At 36.1% G+C, this 27,505-nt stretch overlaps 1 pseudogene; it reads left to right on the forward strand.

Moving 5' to 3' along the window:
- The first annotated feature begins 839 nt into the window (after window positions 1–839).
- On the forward strand, window positions 840–22,365 carry LOC119042000 (polyadenylate-binding protein 2-like; annotated as a pseudogene).
- Window positions 22,366–27,505: the final 5,140 nt, after the last annotated feature.

Consider the following 27,505-nt stretch of genomic DNA (forward strand, 5'->3'; position numbering starts at 1 on the left):
GTGCTCATAGCAGCGATATTTACACTAACCAAGATCTAGAAACAGCCCAAGTACCCAACAGTAGATGAGTGGATAAAGATGATATGGTACATTTACACAATGAAATACTACATGGAGGTAAAAAAGAAGGAAATCTTATCATTTGTGACAGCATAAATAGACCTGAAATTATTAAGGTAAGTGAAATAAGCCTGTCAGAGGAAAACAAATTCCTTATTATCTCACTTATATATGGAATCTAATGAATAAAATAAAGTAATGAACAAAATAGAAACAAAGGTATGGACATGTGGAAAAGACTGGCAGCTGTTAGAGGGGACTAGATAAAAGATAGTGAGGGGATTAGCCAAAGAACATATATGCATAACTCATAGACACAGACAACAGTGTAGTGCAATCCAGAGGAAAGAGGGGGGCAGGGGCTGGGTGGAAGAGGGCAAAAAGGGGTGAATAAAGTCATCTGTAATAGTGTCAAGAGTGCAAATAAAGAAAAGTAAAAGTGAGCAAGAAAAAAGTTCAAAAGGGTAAATGAATGTGCAACCTTCCTGGTATAATTATGGTACTTAAAAACTGCAATTTGAACATCTACATATATACATACATATAAGAGAAATATGAGTCAAGTACTTTGGTAATTACGAAAGACAAAAGACAAATGTTACAATCAATAAAAATTTATTTAATTCTTAATTTCTTCATTATGACATTATTATGATATTTTGAGTTGTAGCTTAAAAAGCAAAGCTAACCCAAATTACATTTCATGAATCTGAAAGTAAAAAATCACAATGTATTTATGAACTTCAAAGGTCACATGATGTGCCACATGAAAGACTAAGATGCAACAGCACATTCATGAGGTATGCAGAGCCTCCCCCACTAGCAACGTCCGCCACTAGAGTGGTCCATTTGGGGCAATCGGTTAGCCTACACTGACACATCATGACTACTCAAAGTTCATAGTTCACATTAATTTTTACTCTTAATGTCATACATTCTGTTGGTTACGACAAATATATAATGACATGTATCTCCCATTATAGTACTATCATTTATTTTCACTGCCCTAAAAATCCTCTCTGGTCTGCCAACTCAACCTCCACCCCATGCCTCCTGCCAGCCATTGATCTTTTTACTGCCACCATAATTTTGCCTTTTTTAGACACTTGTATAGTGAGGAACACATGGTATATACTTTTTCAATTGTCTTCTTTGACTTAGTAAATACCACTTAAGTTCCTCCTTTTCTTGCCCTGGCTTGATAGCTGGTTGATTTTTAGCACTGAATAGTATTCTATTGCAAGGATTTACCACAGTGTATTCACCATCTCCCCTACTGAGGGGCATCTTTTTTACTGCCAAGTTTTGGCAATTATGAAGGAAGCTGTCACAAAACATCTGTGTGCAGGTTTATGTGTGGACACATGTTTTCAACACCCAACTTTGGTATGGGTAAATTCCAAAGGGCAGGATTTTGGGTTCATATGGTAAGAGTATGTTTCGTGTTGTAAAAATCTACCGAACTGTCTTCCAAAGTGCATTATCACCACCGATAAATGGGAGGTCCAGTGACGCTCCACATTGTTAGAAGATTTTTAAAAACTTCCAAATACTATTAACTCCCTTCATCATTTAAGAAATACAAAACAATAAAAAACAAACTGTAATAAGGTACAATTTAACTACAATGAAATACCTGTTTTAAGTGTAAAGTTTGAAAAATTAAAAAATGTCTCTACATTTATAATCACTACCATTATCAAGAGAACATTTTCATCAACTCAAAACAGTCCCTTCATGATCTTTTGCAATGAGCCTTCATTGCACTCCAAACCCAGAAAAAATCTGACATGCTTTCTGTTACTATAAATTAGACATCATAATTTGCAAATTTCATTAAATTGAATAATACATTATGCATTCTTAAATCAGACTTCTCTTATTCAGAATATTTCTGAGACTCAGACATTTTGTGTGTATATCAATAATTCATCCCTCCTTTATTGATGAGTATTATTCCATTGTGTGAGTACGCTGTAATTTTTCTATCTGTCTACTTTCTTGTAGACATTTGGGTTTCCAGTTCTGGGTTATTAGGGATAAATCTGCAATACATCATCTATATCTATATCTATATCTGCCTATATCTATCATCTATTTATCACCTAATCTATATACACAAATATTTTTTTAAATATTTTATTTATTTATTTATTTTTAGAGAGAGGGGATGGGAAGGAGAAAGAGTGGGAGAGAAACATCCATGTGTGTTTCTCTCATGTGTCTCTCACATCAATGCTTCTCATGTGTCCCCTACTGGGGACCTGGCCTGCAACCCAGGCATGTGCCCTGACTGGGAATAGAACAAGCAACCCTTTGCTTCACAGACCCATGCTCAATCCACTGAGCTACACCAGCCAGACTATATACATGCAAATATTCTTATAGGCATACATTTTCATTGGAGGGGGGTCAATACATCAAAGAGCATTGACTAATGTGTATTTAGCCAGTGTAAATGGCTAAACTCTTCTTTCATGACAGTCTACTTTTGTAAAACTCTAATCTTGATTGTGTCTTAAATAAAACTGAATCACATAATTCAAACTGTAAGTTATGAAACAGCTTCACTTTTCATTAAATTCCAGCCTGTCATTCATTCTTTCAAGCCTGCTTGTTTTGTCTGTAACTACACATTCAGTTTTAGCCCTATCACTCCTCCTTCTGTGTATGATGCTTTCAAGTAGAATATCTCACTTTAAAAAAAGTGAGTGGTAAACTAAATAAAATAAAATTTAAGCATCTAAAAATAAAATCATATTAAGATATATAGCTTTAAAATAGCTTTAGTGGGAATAGTTTACAAAATATTAAAGGAGAAGTTATGGTGATACTATAGAACATTTAATAGAGCTTTGAAAAAAAACCTGTGTATCAAGGAGTGAGCAGGGATGAGCAGACATTAGTGAAGACGGTACTTTAAAGAAAAGCTGGTAAGATAACTAAGAATTTAGGGATTTGAAAGTAATCAAAATGAGTGAAGAAAAATTAAGTGTGTGGCTTATGACTAAATACTGTCAACCAGTTGTTAGATTCTGAAGGAATGTAGATGGTCACCAAAAGTCAACTGATATAATTTAGTAAATAAAATACTGAGGGGTTAATTGTAGAAGACTTATAGTTCTTTAGATTTTAATGGAACAATAAAACAGGATTTTTGAAAGATAGAAGCAGGTATGGAATGTAAATAGGAGGGACCTTAGAGAACTTTCACATCCTCAAGAGAGATCCAGATTTGAGTTATGACAGGAAGACGAGAAATTTGTTGAAAAGAGCTTGGTGCTGTAGGAGATGTAGCTTAATTAGGGGATAATGGTCCCAGAGGACAAAGCTGATGGATTGGATTTAGCAGAAAAAGAGAATTAAGGGTAAGGACTTGCATATTTAGATGTAGGTGACAGGGAGGAAGGCAAAGTATGACTGTGTGGTTGGAGGGGCTGAGGTTCACATGTTGGCATGAACTGATGAAACCTGGTTGGAAAGGCACATGTGATTCAGTCTCAACAGCTTTGCTTGACTGTGGGTACCAAATACTGCAGTCACGACATTGTCTGAGTTGGTTGAGCAATGAATGACATATCCTGAAACTGCTAAGTAAACAGATAACAGACCAGGAAAATGCAGATGCTGCTTGCTGCGTGGACTGGATTATAGTTGAGAAACTTCTCACTCGTGGGATATATTTAGGTGATGGTGTATATTTGGTAGTAGTGCTTTATATTTGAACATGTGAACTATAAACAGGTAGGTGCCTGTATGTGATCTCAGCGTAAGGATGTCTGTAGATTACATTCACAAATTTGCCCAAAGTCACTCAATTCATTAAAGTAATGCACCTAGAAAGCCAAGTCTACAGGTTTTTTTTCCTGTGCAGGCTTTTTATATCCACAGAGTATATAACACATAATAGGGCCTTCATAAATGTTTGTTTATTAAATGAATAAGAAAACCAAGAATCCAAGGGTGAAAGAGAATCTGTCTTTAAAGGTGTTGCCACCATCCAGGACTTCATGCACCACCAACATATTCAGAAAACCTGTACTTGAGCAACTGAAGGAAAGTTATAAGACATCGGGAGAGAAGAGCCAAAATTATGGCTAATTTCAGAAAAGCAACAAAAGGCCACATTCTTTTAAGCGACTGTGTGCAATAATTTCTAGTGTAGCGAGCAGAGGAAATGTTTGTTTTTTAAAATTCTTCCAGTCTTCCTGTCAAACACATCAATGTTTTTATATAAAGATAAAATAAATGTTATTTAATATAAAAATAAAACTAACCAAAACCCTTACTCTTTTCAAATATTTGATAGTATATGAAGTACATTTAATTATTTATATTCAAACTAAATAAATTAAGATAGCTATTTTGCCAGTCAAGAAATAATACAGAAGAAAAAAGAAGTATTTTTAATTATCTCAAAGAGAAAATAGTTTTAACATCTAGGCTCTTTCTTAACGTTTATCCAGGCATAACTTTTACCAGGGAATAGAATATATATATATATATATAGGCTTGTATTTCACTCCTTTACACTATAACATAAGTTGATATTTATTAACATTATTTGAATGGTTATATATATTCAATATATTTGTTTAAACAAAATACAAGGGCTGACACCCCCACATATGAAATTATCTTCTGGAGGGTGGGCCCTTCTTAGTACAGGCTTCCCCCACTAGGTGAGTGTTCTAGGAACCCATCCGTATCAGTGTACCAGGCGGTATTTTTGTGAGAGCTGCATTTGGCTTAAGTGTTTCTTTTTTGTTGTTGTTTTTGTTTTAAATGTCTCTTTCAACAAGTATTGTGTATTTCATGATGGGTGATTTACGAGTGCACCAGCCAAAACCATGCTGAGTGCTCAGCAGTTTTTGACCAAAAATAGCATGACTCTTGTGCCCCACCTTCTCTCTTCACCCAATCTCTCCCTGAATGACTTTTTTGTTTGTTTGTTTTCCTGGATGAAAAAAGTCCTCAAAGAAAAATATTTTGGTTCCCATCAGACTGTCGGCTGATTTCTCAAAAGAGACCTTACAGGCAAGAGGGGCTAGAAAGAAGTATTCCAAGTCATGAAAGGCAAGGACCTACATCCAAGATTGCTCTATCCAGCAAAGCTTTTTAGAATGGAAGGACAGATAAAGTGCTTCTCAGATAAGATCAAATTCAAGGAGTTCATCATCACCAAGCCCTTATTATATGAAATGTTAAAGGGACTTACCTAAGAAAAAGAAGATAAAAAAGATGAACAGTGAAAGGACAGCAAACTCACAGTTGTTAACAACCACACCTAAAACAAAAACAAACTAAGAGGACAGCTAGATCAGGAGCAGAACCATAGAAATGAAGATCACATGGAGGGTTAGCAACAGGAGAGTCAGAGAAGGAGAAGGGGAGAGAAGGCACAGAAAATAAGTAGCATAGACAATAGATAGAAAATAGGGGGGAGGGTAAAAATAGTATGGGAAATATAGAAATAATCTAAAGAACTTGAGACACGTGGTCATAAACTAAAGGGAGGAATGGTGGGAAGGGGTGTGTAGGGTGGAAGGGAATGAAGGGGGGAAATAGAACAACTGTAATGGCATAATCAATAAAATTTTTTAAATGGGGGCAGTAGAATGCTGTGGGGGGTCTCAGAGGGAGAAAAATATGGGACAGCTGTAATAGCATAATCAATAAAATAAACTTTAAAAAAATAAATAAAAATAAAAATAAAAAAAGAAGAACAATATTTTGCCCTTTTTCTCAAAGGGAAAGAAGTGAAACAAAAAAAATAGCAGAAGCACTAAAACACATCAAAATTGACAAGTTGAAAAACTGTTCTGAGTAGTGGAAAAACATCTCAGTAGGTGCATTACATCAAATGGAGAGTACTCTGAAGGTGACATGTAAGAATAAACGCACAATTTTTAAATAAATAAATGACATTTTTCTGGCTATCCCCTCATATGTTTATTGAATGCTTTGACATTAAATGCAGAAATTACAGAAGTAAATAAAACAGACCAAGTCTCCAACATTATTTTCATTAACTAGTTCCCTCATTTTGAAAATATTCTGGATGGCAATCAAAGGTACATGAATTTACCAAATAACTCTATTTGCATTTGAAAGCCTGGTGACAGAAAGTTAAAAAAATATTTTATATCACAGCTTTTCATATAATCCTAATGTAAATGTTAGTTTACTTTAACTTCATTTTATTTGGAAGACAAAGTTTGACTTTTAAGGAAGCCTATTTCTTAAATCTAAAATTAAATAAAACCCCAACCATAAACAAACACAAGTAGAGACTTGTGTCTTAAGTATCACTAACTTGATTTTAGATTCTAACTTTTTAAATAAACAAGAAACTGTAGTGCCATGTGGCTTTCTGTCTAAAACATTTTTATGTTTATATATCAGCCAGACTGTCATTGTCCTGCATCTGTTATATTGCAGCAACATTATTCATTGTAATTCCTTGTTTGTTCGACTGAAATGCTCGTAGGGGTTGGTTTTACCCCATATTTTTACAGATGAACTGTGTTATCTATGCACAGAAGTTATTTTTACGCTTTACTTGTGAAACTTAACTGCTTGCCTGTGTAAAAAGCATACAAACTGTTGCATTCTGCTTCAGTGCCATAAAAAACCTCAACCATCTGTAGCTCATCACTTTCTTGGTCAATTATAGATGAACAAAGTCCCAAAATACTGAACTGATAATTCATCAAATACAACCAAGGATATGAGGCTTTCTGGCAGCCATTTCCCGATCAAGGTAGTAATGGCTATTGTTTGCCCACTCTCCCTGTTTTATTTTCCTGGGCATGAAAGAGTACTAAGGAAAGGCATTAGCCTCCTAAGGGACTCAGTATGGTCATTTCAGTTTCTTAATTAGAAGAAGCTGAGAGTAAACATAAAGAAATAGCATCATGTTACACAACAAAGGTTTTATGATTTTTCATGGAGGGTCCCTTTAGTACTATGATTTCACTTAAAGGAACCTTGATATCAGGGAATGAAATTGAATTGACAACTCCAAAAAACTAAGTAGAACTGATTTTTAAGTACAATTGCTTTTTACATTATTAATAGCATCTGTCTTTAATTTCATTCCACCATATTTTTTACATTTACAAAAACATAATGGCATTATTTTTAGTTATATTTTCCCCATAGCATAAAATATATCATGGTGCACTTTTGGAGTTATATACCTTATTTTTAGGGCTGTAAGACACACTGGACCATAAGATGCACCTAGGTTTTAGAAGAGGAAAATAGGAAAAAAATTTTTGAAGAAAAAATGTGGTAAAATATTTAATAATTTGTGACCCCATTCCACCGCAGCCCTCTCCCCCACAGTGAGCCGGGTAAGCTACATTTAGACTATAAGACACCCTCATTTCCCTCCCAAATCTGGGGGGGGATGCATCTTATAGTCCAAAAAAATACAGTAATATGTTTTTGGTGTGAGAATATCTGTTGAAATTTCCTTGGAAATAAATTCTTTGTCAATCAAATATGAGAAAGAAGAAAGGTGGTTTAGAAATGATAGAAGGGATTTATACATATGTTTCCTAGACTTACTTCATCAAAGAATATTCCTGAATGGTGTGAGCTAGTTCTGACTCCCTCCACGCTAAGTTCACCAAACATCCTACCTATTTTTCTAGTCTTTGAGCTAAACTTATTTGTGTTTATTTAAATTCTACATCTTTATTTTTATATGAATTCATGCTTTTAATGCTCTTGCATTTTTCTGATAGTCTGATTTTACTGTTTTTTTTTTCTGTTTGTTTTGCTTTCTCTTTTGGTATTTTATTCTACCACCTTTATTGATTATCTTTTTCTTTTATAAAATATAACTACAAAATCCACTTATTCACTTGTTAATTTTTAAGATTATTAAAATCTTGTTAATTATCATAGAGAAATAATTTTTCTTTTTTCTACATTGCCTAATTCTTTATGTTTTCCATATTTTACTAGCTTTCTGATGATTTGAAATTTAGTGATATGCTTTTTATTCTGTTTTGTAATCATAATTTCCAAAACTAAATGTATCTGCTTTTGTAATCATAATCCTCACTACACTGATATGCTTCAGAGTCTTTAAATGTATCAAAACTTACTTTACCTATAACATTATTTTAACCCCTTAGGGAAAATCTCAAATTTAGCATCATAGCCAATTATGCATGGTATAATGATTTTTACTTACTAAGTAAACCAACAAGCATAATTAACTAGTGTCATAGTTGTTAAGTAAGCCATGTTAAGTCCATTGTTCCAATCAATTAAAAATAACATTAAGTATAACTACTTAAAGTGAGTCATCTCTATCTAAATCTCATCTTCTTAGAAATTTACTAATTTTTATAGGAATTTCATTATGTAGAGACAAATAAAACACTTTATTTTTCAAGAATCATTTTTCTGGGAATGAAATTTCAGGTTGACAGACTTATTTATTTATTTATTTATTGGCATTTTAAGTATATTATTCTGAGTCTTTCAGCCTCATAACTTCTGAGAAGTCTATCGTTGTTCTTACCTTATTCCTCTATACAAAGGGTCATCAAGTTTTATGTAAAGGATTAGAGAGAAAATATTTTAGGCATTGTTGTCCTCCTATAATCCCTGTTATATGGTCTTTCCCCACCCTCTTTTTTTTTTTACAAGAATTTAAAGTGTAAAACTTATTCTTGACTCATGGATTGTGTACAAAAAGGTCATGAACTAAATTTGTGAACCCCTGCTTTTTTATTTTTAACCCCTGCTTTTTTTTGGCTGTTTTTAAGACAATGTTTTATTTTATTTTAATCATTTGTTTTCTGAAATTTGATTATTACCTCTTGGTGTAGTGGTTTTATATATTGTTGTGCTTGGAGATTTGAGTTTCTAAGATCTGCGAATTTTATGTTCTTGAATACTGTTTTCCTTACAGTGTTTTATATTTTATTTTGATTAATAGTTACATATTTCCCAATCAGTTTGAACTTCTCAGGGCTTGCTTTTAAGCTTTGTTATTGCAAGTCCAAGGCAGCTTTTAATTTGGGACTAATTTATTCAACTTCTAAAGTATGACTTTTCTAAGGACTATATCTCATGTCTCATTTATGTTGAATTTTCTTTTCCACTCTGCTTGGTGGTAACACAAACTACTACTAGCATTGCATAAGTTCCCAGAAATATGTGACCTACTATTTTTCTGTGTTTCTTTATTTTATTAATTCTCATGAGTTTTCATCTCACACATGTCCACATAGTATCCAAGCAAAGACTTGAGGGGCCCCTCTCTAAATCCCCAGGACTTTATTTTCAGTACCTTCCTCACCGGTTCTCTGCTTTAAACAATTCATCTCACTACCCTTCTTAAAGTCTAATATCTGACTCTTAAACTCAATAAGACCTCTTTTTTGTTCTTTACTTTGTAGCCTGAACACACCTGCTGGGCAATAGTCTGGGGAAAATTTGAAGCTTATTATGTTTGTTTTTGTTCTCTGGGAAATAATTCTTTGTTGACTCTTGTGTAATGTTGAAAGGTAGTGTTTCATTTGTAAGTCCTAGTTTTCTAGTTATTCATAGCAGAATAACAATTTCTATACAATTGTAGATGAAAACAATAGCTCTGATTTTATAAGGCACATTTCATAAGATATAAACAAAGTGATGGAAGGCAAACCAGAAATGCCATATGATGAGGAAAAAAATAGCTAAGCTTTAAAGATCATTTTCTAGATTTGTTAACCTTGAACAAGGCAGTGTTAGGAAAGTGAAAAAAGAAGGTGCTGTTTGAAGACATGAACTGGATTTAGGAAAAGGAAATCAGAGTATAGATCAAACTGAAGAATTTTAACTGTGAGAGGAAAATGAGCATGTGCATTAACAGAACAAGCTTAAAAATAAACAATAACTTTAAATAGATGTGATAAACTGTACTATATTTAAAATAGGTAGAAATAATTATAGCACCATTAAATATACTAGTTTATAAATAATTAATAAATGGAGGTCACTAAATAGAAGGATATTTTATTTAATTGAGGATACTTTATTTAATGGGTTTTATTTTGTTTTTGAAATTGAAGTGAAAGAGAGTAGTTATTGAATGGTAATCAATGTTTAGAGAACACTTGAGAAATTTTGAGGTTTGACTCAAATTATAAGGGGCTTGCTTGCAAGGTGTGTTGGGTGATCAGGTCACATGACATCAGGGGCCATTAAATTATGAGATTTATGTGATTTTCTTCAACCTTGTTTAGCCTTTCTCATTCAGAAGCATATACACCAAATTATCAGATTCATCCTTGTTGAAGATTTGTCATTCAGTTTGGATAGAATTGATAATATAACAAGGGTTTAGATATATTTAGAAGTGAACTCTGGAAAATGCATGTTCAGTGTCCCAGGTAGAAAATGCAGAAAACACAACAAGTTACTGATTTGAGAAAATAATAATCAACAATTAATTAGATTTTCTGCTTCATCTGTTATAGTTATTCTCTCATGGACTCTAAAACCACCATAAGTACCATGGGAATAAGTGTATATTATATAAACTTTAAACAAATGTAAAAGAAGCTGGAGAAGTTAATGACTGGAAGAAAATTTTGAAGCATATGAGAAAGAATCATTGGCTAATTGTTCCTCCTAGGTGCAGAGTCTGATGGACAACTTAGAGCCTGCAGGGAAATCAGAGAAGCCGAGCATACCTAGCCACTCAAGGAACATCATGGAGAGGTCGTTTAGAACCCATTTCTGCAATGACCTTGCCATCTAATTTCCTTGGGACTGGTCTAGTTTTAGCACTGCAAGACCCATCTCCAGGGAACCTCCTCAGCCCCAGTCATGATTAGTAATATTACTGTTACCTCCATATAGTTATCGCTGCTTGGTTATGACAGAGGAGCTTCTATTGATTACCAGGACAAGCAGAGAGAATGGTGGAAGAGTAGATGAGCCCAAGTGTTTTTTTTTTCATTTTGTTTACTTTGTTCATTGACATATCTGATAGCAATGACTTCCTGATAGTAAGGTAGGTCTACAGCTTCACATACACCTTTCAGATTCCATTGAAGTTTTTCTTCCTGTCAATTCTGACCTGTGTAATACAGGGAAGGAAGTTCTGGGAAATAGTTCCTAGCTCAGCAGCATTGGCATTGTACAATTTAGCACACCCAAGAAGAAGGACATAGATAAATAGGAGTAAATGAATGATATGCATTTAAGAAAAATAATTTATAATAGTAGAGTTTACTGTTTCATAATTTCAGAGGTTTGATGATTTTTTATGATAAAAATGTCAGCATACAACAGAGGGTTGAAAAACTAATGTGTGGTTAAGTGAAAGTGTTGGGGTCCACAAGTTCAAGGAAATGGCAGATACAATTTGTTAATATGATTGCTAATTTTATCTCAAGACAAGCAATGCTGTGCCTGATGAAGAAGGTCTAACTACATAGTGGATAGAAAATAGTGATGAGGAAGGATAGCATGGCCTGATGTGAAAGAAAGACAATGAGGATGCAGGAGAGCAGAGGTTTCTCTTTCCCAGCTTAAAAGATGTGAACAACTTTCCATTGAGAGGAGTGGGTTCTAGCATGGGCTCGCCTGGATTACTGGTTTAAAAAAAAGGTTGAAAAATTTTAGAGTGTTTGTAGCTATAAACACTGTTCTATTTTTCTTTTTCTTCTGTTTTTGTGAAAGCAGTAATTTAATTCCTATAAATTAATACATGGGTTTTCTATCATGCAATACATGTTCCTTAAAACAAACACAATATCTACAATATACCATTTAAAACACATAACAATTTATGCTTTTTCTGCTTATTTGCTAAATGGGAGAAAGACCATCCTGAGGACTATCACATAACCAAACTTCACTTAGTAATTTGTGGGATTGGTCTATGCTGGGGGTTTTCAGAATGTGTGTCTCCACCAGCAACGTCAACATCTCCTGGGAGTTTGTAACAAGTTGTGAGCACAATCTGCAGTTATAAAACAGATGTTCTTGCACTTATAATAGAAAAACTTGGATGGAAGCATAGTATTAAGATGTTGGATCAGAATCGAAGTGATTAATTACTAAATACACACTTGGGCATATAAGAATAGAATTTATTATCCAAATTCATGAAATAGTAGCTACTTAAATTTCTTTAATACATTTTTAGAATTATGCTATTAAAGTTGTCCCATTCCCCGCCTTTATTCTCCTCTGCCCTGCACACTCCCTCCCATCCACATCCCCCCAGCCCTTAGTTCAGGTCCATAGGTCATACATATAAGTGCTTTTGCTTCCCCATTTCCTATACTATTCTTAACCTCCCCCTGTCTATTTTGTACCAACCATTTATGTCTTTTCCTCCATTCTCCCCCTTTTCCCTCACCACTGTTAACCCTCCATGTGATCTCTAGTTCTGTGATTCTGTTCCTGTTCTAGTTGTTTTTTTAAGGTTCTGCTGTTGATAATTATGAGTTTGTTGTCATTTTTCTGTTTATAGTTTTGATCTTCTTTTTCATAGATAAGTCCCTTTAACATTTCATATAATAAGGGTGTGGTGATGAAGAACTCCTTTAGCTTTACCTTGTCTGAGAAGCACTTCATCTGCCCTTCCATTCTAAATGATAGCTTTGCTGGATAGAGTAATCTTGGATGTAGGTCCTTGTTTTTCATGACTTAGAATACTTCTTTCCAGCCCCTCCTTGCCTGCAAGGCTGCTTTCGAGAAATCAGCTGATAGTCTAATGGGAACTCCTTTATAGGTAACTGTCTCCCTTTCCCTTTGCTGCTTTTAAGATTCCCTCCTTATCTGTAATCTTGGGTAAGGTAATTATGATGTGCCTTGGTGTGTGCTTCCTTGGGTTCAACTTCTTTGACACTCTCTGAACTACCTGGACTTCCTGGAACTCTATTTCCTTGATCAGACTGGGAAAGTTCTCCTTCATTATTTTTCAAATAAGTTTTCAATATCCTGATTTCCCTCTTCTCCTTCTGGACCCCCTATGATTCAGATGCTAGAATGTTTAAAGTTGTCCTGGAGGTTCCTAGGTCTCTCCTCATTTTTTTTTTGAATTATTATTTCTTCATTCTGTTCTGGTCAAAGTTTTATGTCTTCCTTCTGCTCCAAATCCTTGATCTGAGTCCTGGTTTCCTTCCCTTCTGTGTTGTTTCCCTATACATTTTCCTTTATTTCAGTTTTCACAGCCTTCACATTCTCCTCTATTTTGCAAAAATACTGAACAAATTTTGTGAGCATCCTGATTACCAGTGTTTTGAACTCTGCATCTGATAGGTTGGCTATCTCTTCAATGCTTAGTGGTATTTTTTTTTCTGGAGCTTTGAGCTGTTCTTTCATTTGGGCCATTTTCTTTTTTTTGTCTTGGTGCTCCTGCTACACATAAGTGGTGGAGCCTTAGGTGTTCACTAGGGTGGGGCCATCCAGGTTGCTACCTTGCGGTACTGTATGTGGGTTAGGGCTCAGAGAGGGAACAATGCTGCTTGTTCAGCTCTCAGCTCTCTTTCAGTTACTTTACCCATTATCCAAAAGCAAATTATGCCCTCCTGGTGCTGATGCCCAGTGGGTGGGTTTCTGTACATTCTAGGACCCCATGGGTCTGTCCAATGAGCTCTCCTGTAGGGCTGGGAATTTTTCCTGCCACCTTAACCACCACAAGTTTTTTTTTATTCTGTGGTTTTGAGGCTTTATTTCCCCACACTGGAACCCTGGGTCTCCCCAACCGCGTCTCTGGGATCAACTAGGGACCAACTCTGGGACCAACTAGGTCTCCCCAGTTGTTCCACCCAGTTTATCTGCACCAGGATGTGGGAACATCCAGCTGCAGCCTTGCCACAAGTCCTCTCCTTCCAGCTGCCTGTCTCCATCTGGCTGCCGGTGTCCACCCCTCCTACCTGTCTGAATGAGTGTTTTTTCTTTAACTCCTTGGTTGTCAGACTTCCATACAGTTCTATTTTCTGCCAGCTCTGACTGTTCTTTGTTTTTTTAATTTGTTGTTGTCCTTCTTTTGGTTGTTAGAGGAGGCAAAGAGTATCTACCTCTGCCTCCTTCTTGGCCAGAAGTCATGAAGTAGCTACTTAAATATTAAACCTCTGAAACTCATGCTCTAACTTGTCATTTAGAAATTTAAAATATAAATATCTTATGAAGTCAAAATAGACATGTTGCCAATCAATCTCAAAAGTACAGAAAGAGTATAATTTGAAGCATACTTATGATACGGTAAAGCTTACTATTTATTTTTGCTTTGTAAGATATAGAACTCTATACTTATTAAAACTGTTTTCTTTACATCATACACTAGTGTGTGATGTACTATATAATAGCAAGCTTGTTGAACAGTATCTTTATTTAGTTATAAATATTAAGAAGTTCTTGAATAATAGTAATTTTATTTCTCTAGAGAGGAAATTTGATAAAATGATACAGAATAACAGTCAAATTGTCATTGCTCAGTATCAAAAATGTGATTTGGGGTAAAAATCAAGTTAAGTATATGAATTTTGAAAATATGATTCAATTACCCCAGAAGTCTTTTATCATTGGCCTTGGACAGAAAACTAATGAGACCCCATTATGCAGCTTTGCCTTTCCTTACTTTATTAAGAGCTAAAATGCTAAAGATATAGTTATATCAAGAGCTGATGGCAAGTATATTCATTTAATAGCCTTCTAGTTATCAACTGTCAAATTTTCTGAAAATGTGGGATAATAGGATCAGTATAAGCTATTTATTCTAATGAAGATAACAATGTGATTAAAATATGTAAAAAAGTGAACATATTGGATCAAGAAATAGTTCTCATAGTTAAAATAGACTTCAGTAGAAGAAAATCATTAATTGATGTTATGTTATGAGAAAACATAAGTGATTTTCACACATATACCTTCAAAGATGTCTAATAGAAACAGAATAGAGCAGCATAATTAGACTTGCACAAAAATTCAATTCTGTGTGGAGGTTGCTATAGATATTAATTATTAGGTTCAAAAAAGCCATGTATATACTTTCATTATTTCAAAATTAATAGTGCCTGAGAGCCCTATAGAGTTGATATCCTGGTCATTATTCAATTTTTTTCTGTATTATATTGACATATTCTTATTTTTATAATATTTTTTGTTTATTTATCCCAAAGAGAAAAAATCCTTAGTAACTTAAAAATCAATATTATCACTGTACTATCTCTACAAAACTACCACATTCTTTATATTTACCATATGTTAAATTCAACGCAACATTAATAATCTTGTTACAAGTTTGTTTACAGCTAATATTTATTGATATTTAACTCATATTTACCTTTTATGTAACTCCTGAATTACTTCCTTCCTGTATTTGCATATTTCTGTCTGGGATTATTTTTCTTCTTCCTAAAGGGCTTTCTTTAAATTTGTTTTAGCGCAGGTGTACTGGCACGGAAGGCTTTCAGCTTTTGTTTCTATGAACATGTGTTTACTTTTACTTCAATTTTGAAGGATGTTTTCTTTTTGTTGGAGCAGTTATATAATTTTATGCAAATTACTTTAAAGATAGCATCCATTAAATTCAGATTTTCAAAATTTATGGATTTAGAATTTAATTTTATTTTTATCCTTTAAAGGTAACATGGCTTTTTTTTCTTTTTTTAATTTTTATTTTATTGATTATACTGTTATAGTTGTTCTATTCCTCTCCTTCATTCCCCTCCACCCTGCACCTCTCCACCCCTACCATTCCCCCCCTTTAGTTTATGACCATGTGTCTCAAGTTCTTTGGATTCTATATTTCCCATACTATTCTTGCCCTCCCCCTATCTATTTCTACCTACCGTCTATGCTAATTATTTTCTGTACCTTCTCCCCCCTTCTCCTCCCACTCCCCTGTTGCTAACCCTCCATGAGATCTTAGTTTCTATGGTTCTGCTCCTGATCTAGCTGCTCCTGATTTTAGCTTGCTTTTGTTTTAGATGTGGTTGTTAACAACTGTGAGTTTGCTGTTCTTTCACTGTTCATATTTTTTATCTTCTTTTTCTTAGATAAGCCCCCTTAACATTTCATATAATAATGGCTTGGTGATAATGAACTCCTTGAATTTGATCTTATCTGAGAAGCACTTTATCTGCCCTTCCATTCTAAATGAAAGTTTTGCTGGATAGAGCAATCTTGGTTGTAGGTCTTTGGATTTCATGACTTGGAATACCTCTTTCCAGCCCCTTATTGCCTGTAAGGTCTCTTTTGAGAAATCAGCTGACATTCTGATGGGAACTCCTTTGTAGGTGACTGTCCCCTTAGCTCTTGCTGCTTCTAGGATTCTCTTTCATTTTAATCTTGGCTAATATAATGATGATGTGCCTTGGTGTATTTCTTCTTGGGTCCAACTTCTTTGGGATTCTCTGAGCTTCCTGGATTTCCTGGAAGTCTATTTCCTTTGCCAGATTGGGGAAATTCTCTTTTATTATTCGTTCAAATAAGTTTTCCACTGGTATCTGTTCCTTTCCCCATTCTGGTACCCCTATAATTCGGATGTTGGAGTGTTTAAAGATGTCCTGGAGGTTCCTAAGCCTCTCCTCATTTTTTTGAATTCTTGTTTCTTCATTCTTTTCTGGTTGGTCATTTTTTTCCTCCTTCTGGTCCACTCCTTTGATTTGAGTCCCAGTTTCCTTTCCATTACTGTTGGTTTCCTGTGCATTGCCATTCATTTCAATTAGTTTAGCCTTCATATGTTCCTCTAATTTGTGACTAAAATCAACCAGTTCTGTGAGCATCCTGATCACCAGTGTTTCAAACTGTGCATCTGAAAGTTTGGCTATTTCTTTTTTGACTTTGTGGAAGATACTCCTCTTTTCTTCTGATTTACTTTGTATTTATTCTGATCGATATTTGCACAGATTCTTGAATAACTGACTTAATGTGCATTTGTGAATTTTGGAAAACATTCATCCACTACCTTTTCACATTGCCCTCTCTGTCTCTCTCTTTTTCTTCCTTCCTCCCTCCATCTCTTCCTCTGTATTCATCTAATGTGATTTTAATAAATAACATGTAAGATTTTCCATTCTTTTTTTCTATTATATCATTTTCTTACATGTTTTCTATACAGATATTTTTCTAGCATGCATTTCAGTTTACTTAGAATCTGTTCTGTTACAACAAAGTTCCTGTTAAATCCATATCTTGAGCACTTTATTTTGGTTATTTTATTTTCTGTTTCTATAATGTGCATTTGAATTTATGTTTGTGTTTTTCAGTATCTGATGCTACAAGCCATCTTTACTAATATTTTAACATATTTTCTCTATATTTGTGTACATGTGGACTAGTTTATAAAAGTATCTAAAAATTCCAAAACCTAGATGAACTGGGTAGTTCTGAGTGTTTTCTTTAGACTTAAGCCACTTCTTTTTTCTTTCTTATCATTTTTTACTGTTATCCAATTTTACCCCTTTACCTTACTCTACCCTCCACTACCATATTCAGTTCCCACACTGTTGTCCATGTACCTGTGTCATTCATACATGTTCTTTGTCCAGTGCCTTCCCCTTCTTTCCACCATTACCTCCTTCCCTCTTATCATTTTCAGTTTGTTCCTAGTTGTCATGCCTGTGGTTCTATTTAGTTTGTTAGTTTATTTTGTTTATTAGATTCATCTTATAGGTGAGACCATAGGGCATTTGTCTTTCACCAACTGGGTTATTTCTTTTTTTTTTTTTTTATTGATTATGCCATTACATTTGCTCTATTCCCCCCTCCCTTCCCCTCCACCCTGCATACCCCTCCCCCACCATTTCCCCCTTTAGTTCATGAACATGTGTCTCAAATTCTTTAGATTCTGTATTTCCCCCTACTATTCTTACCCTCCCCCCTATCTATTTTCTATCTACTGTCTATGCTACTTATTTTCTGTACCTTCTCCTCCCTTCCCCTCCTCCCACTCCCCTGTTGCTAACCCTCCATGAGATCTTCATTTCTATGGTTCTGCTCCTGATCTAGCTATCCTCTTAGTTTGCTTTTGTTTTAGGTGTGGTTCTTAATAACTGTGAGTTTGCTGTCCTTTCACTGTTCATCTTTTTTATCTTCTTTTTCTTAGGTAAGTCCCTTTAACATTTCATATAATAAGGGCTTGGTGATGATGAACTCCTTGAATTTGGTCTTATCTGAGAAGCACTTTATCTGTCCTTCCATTCTAAATGAAAGTTTTGCTGGGTAGAGCAATCTTGGTTGTAGATCTTTGGTTTTCATGACTTGGAATACCTCTTTCCAGCCCCTTCTTGCCTGTAAGGTCTCTTTTGAGAAATCAGCTGACAGTCTGATGGGAACTCCTTTGTAGGTGACTGTCCCCTTAGCTCTTGCTGCTTCTAGGATTCTCTCCTTCATTTTAATCTTGGCTAACGTAATTATGATGTGCCTTGGTGTGTTCCTTCTTGGGTCCAACTTCTTTGGGACTCTCTGAGCTTCCTGGATTTCTCGGAAGTCTATTTCCTTTGCCATCTTGGGGAAATTCTCCTTTATTATTTGTTCAAATAATTTTTCAACTGGTGGTTGTGCCTTTCCCCCTTCTGGTACCCCTATAATTCGGATGTTGGAACGTTTAAAGATGTCTTGGAGGTTCCTAAGCTTCTCCTCATTTTTCTGAATTCTTATTTCTTCATTCCTTTCTGTTTGATCATTTTTTTCTTCCGTCTGGTCCTCTCCCTTGATTTGAGTCCCAATTTTCTTTCCATTACTATTGGTATCTTTTGTATCACCATTCATTTCAATTAATTTAGCTTCCATATGTTTCTCTAATTTGTGACTGAAATCAACCAGTTCTGTAAGGATCCTTATAACCAGTGTTTTGAACTGTGCATCTGAAAGACTGGCTATTTCTTCATCACTTAGGTCTATGGGTTCTGGGGCTCTGAGTTGTCCTAGAGCCATTTTTGGTTTATTCGTGCTGTTAAGTGAGCGGAGCGAAGCCTTAGTTGTTTACCAGGACGGGGCGACTCAGGTCGCTGGTTTGTGACGCTGCGTGTGGGGGCGGGGTCAGAGAGGGAGCAATGGCGTTCCTCTCCGCTAGCCCAGCGCATCCAGTCACTCACACGCCTCGGGCTTGCTTATCCGATCCTAATTGTGCGAGCCTGCTGCACCGCGCACGTTTCCCTTCTCACTGGTTTCTCCGCACATAAATGCGCGCGACCGACCGACCCACCGCGCCTCTTCCCTGTGCGCTCCGGCAGCCAGCTCGCTGGCGATCAGCGCCCTCGGTTGGACTCCGTATTGTCGATTTTCCGTGTGGCTTGGTTGTGACTGCTGTTAAAAATAGTTGTTCTTAGATTTGGTTGTGCACAGAGGTGAGGTGGATCCTCCACCTACTTCTCCATCTTGGCGGACGGGTTATTTCAATTAGCATAATATTCTCCAGTTCCATCCATGCTGTCATGAAGGGTAGAGGTTCCTTCTTTCTTTCTGCTGCATAGTATTCCACTGTCTAAGTGTACCACATTTTTTTCATCCACTTATGTACTGATGGGTACTTAGGCTGTTTCCAGCTCTTGGCTACTATAAATAGCGCTGCTGTGAACCCAGGGGTGCTTAAGTTCTTTTGAATTGGTGATTTGGGATTCTGGGTAAGGTATTGTCATTAAATGCTAGGCCTCACATTTAAAATTTTCTAAAGTCCTTGGGTAACTTTTCTTGCTATATAAAGGATTCACTATTACATTTGCAAGAAGACAAAGAGATGAATCACTTAATTTATTTCAGACCAAAATGACTAAAAGATCTATTATATTTTAAGAGTCTCTACTCACTGGATCATTTCTGATCCTACATAAGGCATAGCCTTCTCGTGCCCCCAAATAAGTCTGCAGTGTTCCACAGCTCTGATATGCATTCAAACTGATGCATAAGTCTTCATGTATCTATTTGTTGACTTCTGAGTCTAAAAAATTACTAAAAGATAATTTTCTCTACTTCTTGGTATCAGACCATTCCCCAGACACTATGCAGTTTCAGAATTGGAAAACACACTGCAGGAAATAGCATGATGTCAGAACAGATTTCAGCACGGCTCCCATTTCCCTAGAACTGCACTCCCTCCTGTCCTTGTTGCCTTCAAAAATCTCACATGCCTTCATGTATACTGAATTAATTTGATTATTAATTATTTATATTAACTTGATGTTATCTTTAAGACAGTTGATCTGCTGCAAAATAATCCTTTTTTCCAAAACCAGGATTATAATATTTTATAAGTTGTTATAACCATTAAATTAAAATTTAAGTATTCTGTTATGAACAGAATTTTAGTAAACTTTGAAGACAAACTGTTTAGATGTTTGTCTGCCATCAGAAGTATATTTTGTTTTTTAATAGAATGCCAAACAATCTCCATGATTTTGGATGTTTTGGGTTTCTTCCTTTGGGGTTGGTTTTCAGCTTCAGTCTCTTGTGGTCAGAAAAAATGCTTGGTATGATTTTAATTTTCTTGAATTTGTTGAGGCTCGTTTTGTGTCCTATCATGTGGTCTATCTTTAAAAATTAAAAATGTTCCATGTGCATTTAAAAAACCTAAAGCAGTTTACAGATTCAATGGAATACCTATTAAAGTACCAATGGCATATTTCACAGACATAGAACAAGCACTTCAAAAATCTATATGGAACCATAAATGACCCCAAATAGCAGCTGCAATTTTGAGAAAGAAGAACAAAGTAGGAGGGATCACAATACCTGATATCAAACTGTATTACAAGGCCACTGTAATCAGAACAGCCTGGTACTGGCATAAAAACAGGCACATAGACCAATGGAACAGAACAGAGAGCCCAGAAATAAACCCAAGTCTCTACGGGCAATTAATATTTGACAAAGGGGTAAGTAACATAAAATGGAGTAAAGATAGCCTCTTCAACAAATGGTGTTGGGAAAACTGGACAGCTATGTGCAAAAAAATGAAACTCAAGCACCAACTTGCACCGCACGCCAAAATAAATTTAAGGTGGGTAAAATAGTTAAATATAAGCTGTGACACCATTTAAATCCTAGAGGAAAACATTGGCAGGAAAATCTCAGATATTTCACGCAGCAACATTTATACAGACATGTACCCTGCAGCAAGGGACATAAAGGAAAGAATAAACAAATAGGATCTCATCAAAATAGAAAGCTTCTGCCCTGGCTGGCATAACTCAGTGGATTGAGCGCGGGCCTGCGAACCAGAGTATCAAGGTTCGATTCCCAGTCAGGCCACATGCCTGGGTTGCAGGCCAGTTCCCAGCAGGGGATGCATGAGAGGCAACCATACATTGATGTTTCTCTCCCACTCTTTCTCCTTCCCTTCCCCTCTCTCGAAAAATAAATAAATAAAATATTTAAAAAAATAGCTTCTGTGTGGCTAAAGAAAACAGTATTAAAATAAAAAGAGAACCAACTCTATGGAAAAACATGTTTGCCAATGATATCTCAGACAAAGGGTTAATCTCCAAAATAAACAAAGAACTCACATGGGGTGGGCGGGGGTGGGGGGCTCCAGGTCAGGGTGGTGGCTCCATCTTGTGCCCGGGCCAGTGGCTGGAGCCCGAGGAGCTGCTGCTGGAGCTGGAGCCAGAGCCAAAGCCTGAAGAGGAGCAGCCCCGCCCCTGCACCCCACTAGGAGCTTGGGGGGGGGCCCTGGGCCTGGCTCAGGAGTCCCTGGCAGTCAGGAGGAGGAGGAGTCCAGACTGGTCGAGGGTGACCCAGGGGACGGCACCACTGAAGAGCCAGAGCTGGAAGCAATCAAAACTCTAGTCAGGGAAATGGAGGAAGAAGCGGAAAAGCTAAAGGAGCTACAGAACTAGGTAGAGAAGCAAATAAATATGAGTCCACCTCCAGGCAATGCTGGTCCAGTGATCATGTCTATTGAGGAGAAGATGGAGGCTGATGCCCATTCCATCTATGTTGGCAATGTGGACTATGGTACAACAGCAGAAGAGCTGGAAGCTCACTTTCATGGCTGTGGTTCGGTTAACCGTGTTACCATACTCTGTGACAAATTTAGTGGTCATCCCAAAGGGTCTGCATATATAGAGTTCTCAGACAAAGAGTCAGTGAGGACTTCCCCGGCCTTAGATGAGTCCCTATTTAGAGGAAGACAAATCAAGGTGATCCCCAAATGAACCAACAGACCAGGCATCAGCACAACAGACCGAGGTTTCCCACAAGCCAGATACCGTGCCCGGACCACTAACTACAACAGTTCTGCATCTCAGTTCTAATAGTGGTTTTAATAGCAGGCCCCGGAGTCGCGTCTATAGGGGCCGGGCTAGAGCGACTTCATGGTGTTCCCCTTACTAAAAAAAAAAATGTGTATTAGGAAGACAGGAAAAAAAGAGGAAAGAAGGAAAAAAATAATTAAAAAAAAAAGAAAAACAGAAGATGACCTTGATGGAAAAAAATATTTAAAAAAAAAGATATACTGTGGAAGGGGGGAGAATTCCATAACTAACTGCTGAGGAGGGACCTGCTTTGGGGAGTAGGGGAAGGCGCAGGGAGTGGGGCAGGGGGCTGCTCATTCACTCTGGGGATTTGCCAAGGACTCGACTCAGCTGTGCAAGCTGCTCCCCCTGATTTCCTGTCCCACTTCACCCCTTTGGGGGCTGCTCAAGAGTAGGTGGGCATGGATGGTAGGAGGGTTTTGGGTTTTGTTTGTTTTTTTTACCCAGGGCTCTGGAAGGACACCAAACTGTTCTGCTTGTTACCTTCCCTCCATCTTCTCCCTCACTTTCACAGTACCCTCCTGCCTGCTCCTGTCCTGCCAGGTCGACCACCCTCCCCACCCCTCTTTTCTGGCTCCCTGTTCCTGCATATTGCCTGGTGATCTATTTTGTTTCCTTTTGTGTTTCTTTCTCCGTTTTGAGTGTCTTTCTTTGCAGGTTTCGGTAGCCAGAAGATCTCCGTTCCGCTCCCAGCGGCTCCAGTGTAAATTCCCCTATCCCCTGGGGGAACGCACTACCTTGTTTTGGGGGGTTGGGGGCATTTTTGTTTTTCAGGGTTTTTTTTCTTTGCCTTCCCCCCTTTTATTTGGAGGGAATGGGAGGAAGTGTGCACAGGGAGGTAGAAGGTGGATTTTGTTAATTTTTTTAGCTCATTTCCAGCGGGTGGGAGTTTTTTTTTAAAAATGTGTCATGAATAAAGTTGTTTTTGAAAACAAAAAAAGAGAACTCACAGGACTCCACTCTAAGAAGACAAGCAACTCAAATAAAAAATGGGCAAAAGACCTGAACAGACACTTCTCCGAGGAGGACATACAGAGGATCCAGAGACACATGAAAAAATGCTCAATATTGCTAGCTAGCACAGAGATGCAAATTAAAATCATAATGAGATACCACTTTACACGGTCAGAATGCCATCATAAACAAAGCAACAAACAACAAATGTTGGAGATATTGTGGGGAAAAGGGGACCCTAGTTCACTGTTGGTGGGATTGCAGACTGGTACAACCATTATGAAAAAGAGTAGGGAATTTTCTAAGAAAACTAAAAATGAATATGCCTTTTGACTCAGCAGTTCCATTGCTAGGAGTATATCTTAAGAATCCAGAAACACCATTCGAAAAGAACCTATGCACCCCAATGTGCATAGCAGCACAATTTACAATAGCCAAGAGTTGGAAGCAACCTAGATGCCCATCAGTAAATGAATGCATTTAAAAAACTATGGTACATTTACACAATGGAATTCTATGCAGCAGAAAGAAAGAAGGAGCTTCTACCCTTTGCAACAGTATGAATGGAACTGGAAAGCATTATGCTGAGTGAAATAAGCCAGTTGGTGAAAGACAAATAACATATGATCTCACCTTTAACAGGAAGCTAAACAACAAAACAGACAAGCAAGCAAAATATAACCAAAGACACTGAAAAAGAGTGTCCAGTGTCCAGAGGAGAGAGAAGAGAGAATTTCAGGGGAAAAGGGGAAAGATTCACAGGAACAAGTATAAAGGACACAGAGACAAAAACTAAAGGGGTGTGGAAATGGGAGGGAGGTGGGGAGCACTGGGGGATGGCCTGGGATGGGAGTAAAAGACAGAAAACTGTACTTGAACAATAATTTTTTTAAAAACGCTTTGAAAAAGAAGTATATTTCAACTATTTTCAGTTGCAAGTGACCAGGTAAATTAATTCAACCAAAATATAATCATGCAAATTTCCCACGAGATGAATTGCTTATGCTTAAAGAACAGTTCATCATCTATTCCATAATAATTTTCCTTTATTTCTATATAGCATACAATCTTTCTAAATAATAAATGCACATACTCAGTGGATCCTTGACCAATGAGGGGTTAGGGCTGCCAGTGCCTGTGCAGCTAAAATTTTATATGTAACATTTTTACCCCCTAAAAACCTGTGTTGTCCCACAGTCTCTGCGGTATTGGTTCCAGGACCTCCTGAGATGTAACGTTCGTCTCCTGTATGTAATCACATAGATCAAGGCCTGTGACTGGCCATCCACAACTGAGGACTATCAGCTCAGGATTAAAGAGAATCCATGTATTTGTTGGAGAAAAACTCATGTATAAAATTGACTCATATTGTTCAAACTCACGTTGCTCAAGGGTCAACTGCATATTTAAATTATCTGGTAAATAGTAAGTAGTCACCATCTAATGAATTTTTAAAGTGTTCCAAAATCTTTATGTAAAAATGATCTATTATATCTCTACTCATACGATACATAAAAATGAACTGGAGCTTGCTCAATATCTGCAGGTAAGAAAAATTAAATGAAAATACATGAGGTATAAATAATAACTTTAAATTTACTGTGTGGAAGGCTTCCTAAATAAGAAGTAAAACCAGAAGCTATCACTTACAAAAGTGATAGATTTAACTAAAATGTTACTCACATACCCACTGCTTCCAACATTTTGTGCTATTATTGCTTGATTTCCGAATTGGCAGGGAGATTGTCCTATTATTCACTGCTGAAGCTTGCTCTCAAAGGCATATAATTACTGTGTTAATGCCAAACTCTAATCTCCAAAATCTTGAGTATTCCAGTAATTAGTAGAAACATCATACATATGATTTCTCAAATTCAAGGTGACATTAAACTTATATATTCAACCTTGTTTTTACTATTTGTATAATATCAGCCTCTTGATGTTTCAAGAATAAAGTATCTTGTTGACCATTTTCAAATACATCTTTGTAAATAACCTCAATAAATTTGTGCCACATTGTTGTATGACTTTTTTCTCTGTATCTGCACTAAGTACCATTAATTAATAGAGAAAACTTCATATTCTATACATGGAATTTATTATAAAATTACAAACCTCACAATTCAAATAAGACTTTAATATAGGCCACTCATATTCTCATAATCTTATAATAATGGGTATTCCTATGCTTAAAAATTTTATATATATATATATAAAATGCATATATAATGCATTATAATGCATATATAATGCATATATATATATATATATGCATTAGTCAAGGTTCTTCAAAGAGACAAAATAACAGGATATACAAGGTCTGCTTGGAAAAAGTCCAGCCATTGTCAATATAACAAGAATGTTTTGTGTCGCATTGATGTAACCTGACAGCCAAGGAGAGTGGACTGGAGCACATTATGTGTGAACAGTGATGACTTCACTGTACTAGTCAGTGGTGGCTGTAGATGCTGTTGAGTGAGCATATGTATTGTGTGTCTGTCACATTCAAAATGACTGAGCAGGTAGAGCAACAAATCTGCATCAAATTTTGCAGTAAGCTTATATATTCATTCACAGAAACTATTCAGATGCTTCAGAAGGATATAGCTACTAGCAACTGCTGATTGGCAGCCTCATCACGACAACACACCTACTCATGCGTCACATCTTACCCAGAGTTTTTTGGCAAAATATTAAATAATGCAAGTAACTTGGACCCCCACATCCCTGATTTGGTGCCCTTTAACTTCTGGATTTTCCCAGAACTAAAATCGCCTTTGAAAGAGAAAAGATTTCGGACTGTCAATGAGATTCAGGAAAACAAAATGGGGCAGCTGATGGCAATTAGGAGAACTGTGTTGAGGTCCCAAAGTGCTTGTTTTGAAGGGGACTGAGTCATCATTGTCTTATGCGCAATGTTTTTTGTATCTTGTTTCTTCTTCAGAAAAAGGCCCTGTTTAATATGGTGTGTGGCTGGATACTTTCTGGACAGGCTTGGTATAAATGTCATGTCTTGATCTGGCTGAGACAAATTTTTGTTTCGGGCTTGAGGCACAATTGCTTTTTCAAGAAACCTCGTTCTTGAAGGTATTGTGTTTAATACCTTTAACCGATTGAATAAGGCCCACTCACTTTATGGAAGATAACGGTTTACTTAATAAGTTTACTGATAATAAATGTTAATCTTATCTATATACCTTCCCAGCATCATCTAACTTAGTGTTTGGCCAAAATCTTGGCACAGCGGCCTTACCTAGTTGGCATATAAGATTAAGCATCACAATGTGTCTTCCTCTCTCTAATGTGCTCATACACACAATTATAATTTTTAATTATTATGTATCTTATAACATCATATAAATATACTTATCTAAACAATTTAAATATGAAATATGGAAAATATATTAAATTGTAATTAATGTTTTTTACTGAGAGAGACATATGCACAAAAAATATGATCTGATAACTCTAACATATTCCTAATTGGGAATAATGCATATTTAATATAATGTGTTAATACATAGTATATCATTTATAATACATAATATACAATGTAAAATATACTCATATAATATGATATGTGATTACAGTGTAATATATATTATATAATATTTTCCTCAAAAGCTAATTAATGACTTCTACATATTCACTCAAAATCACAAAAAATTTGTTGAAAAATAAATAATAATCTAAAATTTTATCTGGAAAATTTACTGAATGCCATAATTGAGGATACTATGAATAAGTAAGGATTATCAATGATTATTTTTATGTTGAGTTTATAAATGCATTCTAGAATAAAAATTATTAAAAGATGATGTTGATATAATGGAAGAAAAATATTTTGAAGAGAAAAAGATACTAAGCCTAGTACTATAGTTAAATTATGTTTAAAAAGCACAGTAATATGGCCCTGGATGCTATAGTTCAGTGGATTGAGTGCCGGCCTTAAATCAAAAGGTCATTGGTTCAATTCCCGGTCAGGGCACATGCCCAGTTTGCAGGCTGATTGATGTATCTCTCACACATTGATATTTCTCTTTCTCTCCTTCTCCCTCCTTCCCCTCTTTCTATAAATAAATAAATGTATCTTTTTAATGCTTAGTAGTATGGTACTTTTAATGAGCTCCTAATATTTATTTTTTTAAACTTTCCCTTTAATGACCTTTAAATTGGAGAGAATAAAAATAATTTTATTAAGGCATCTAAATATAGATGATTACGGTGAATGGGGTAGAGATTGAGTATTGCTTGTTTGCCAATCC

This window comes from Artibeus jamaicensis, unplaced genomic scaffold (assembly GCF_021234435.1).
Source record: "Artibeus jamaicensis isolate MK-2021 breed Jamaican fruit bat unplaced genomic scaffold, CSHL_Jam_final contig_415, whole genome shotgun sequence".
NCBI lineage: Eukaryota > Metazoa > Chordata > Mammalia > Chiroptera > Phyllostomidae > Artibeus > Artibeus jamaicensis.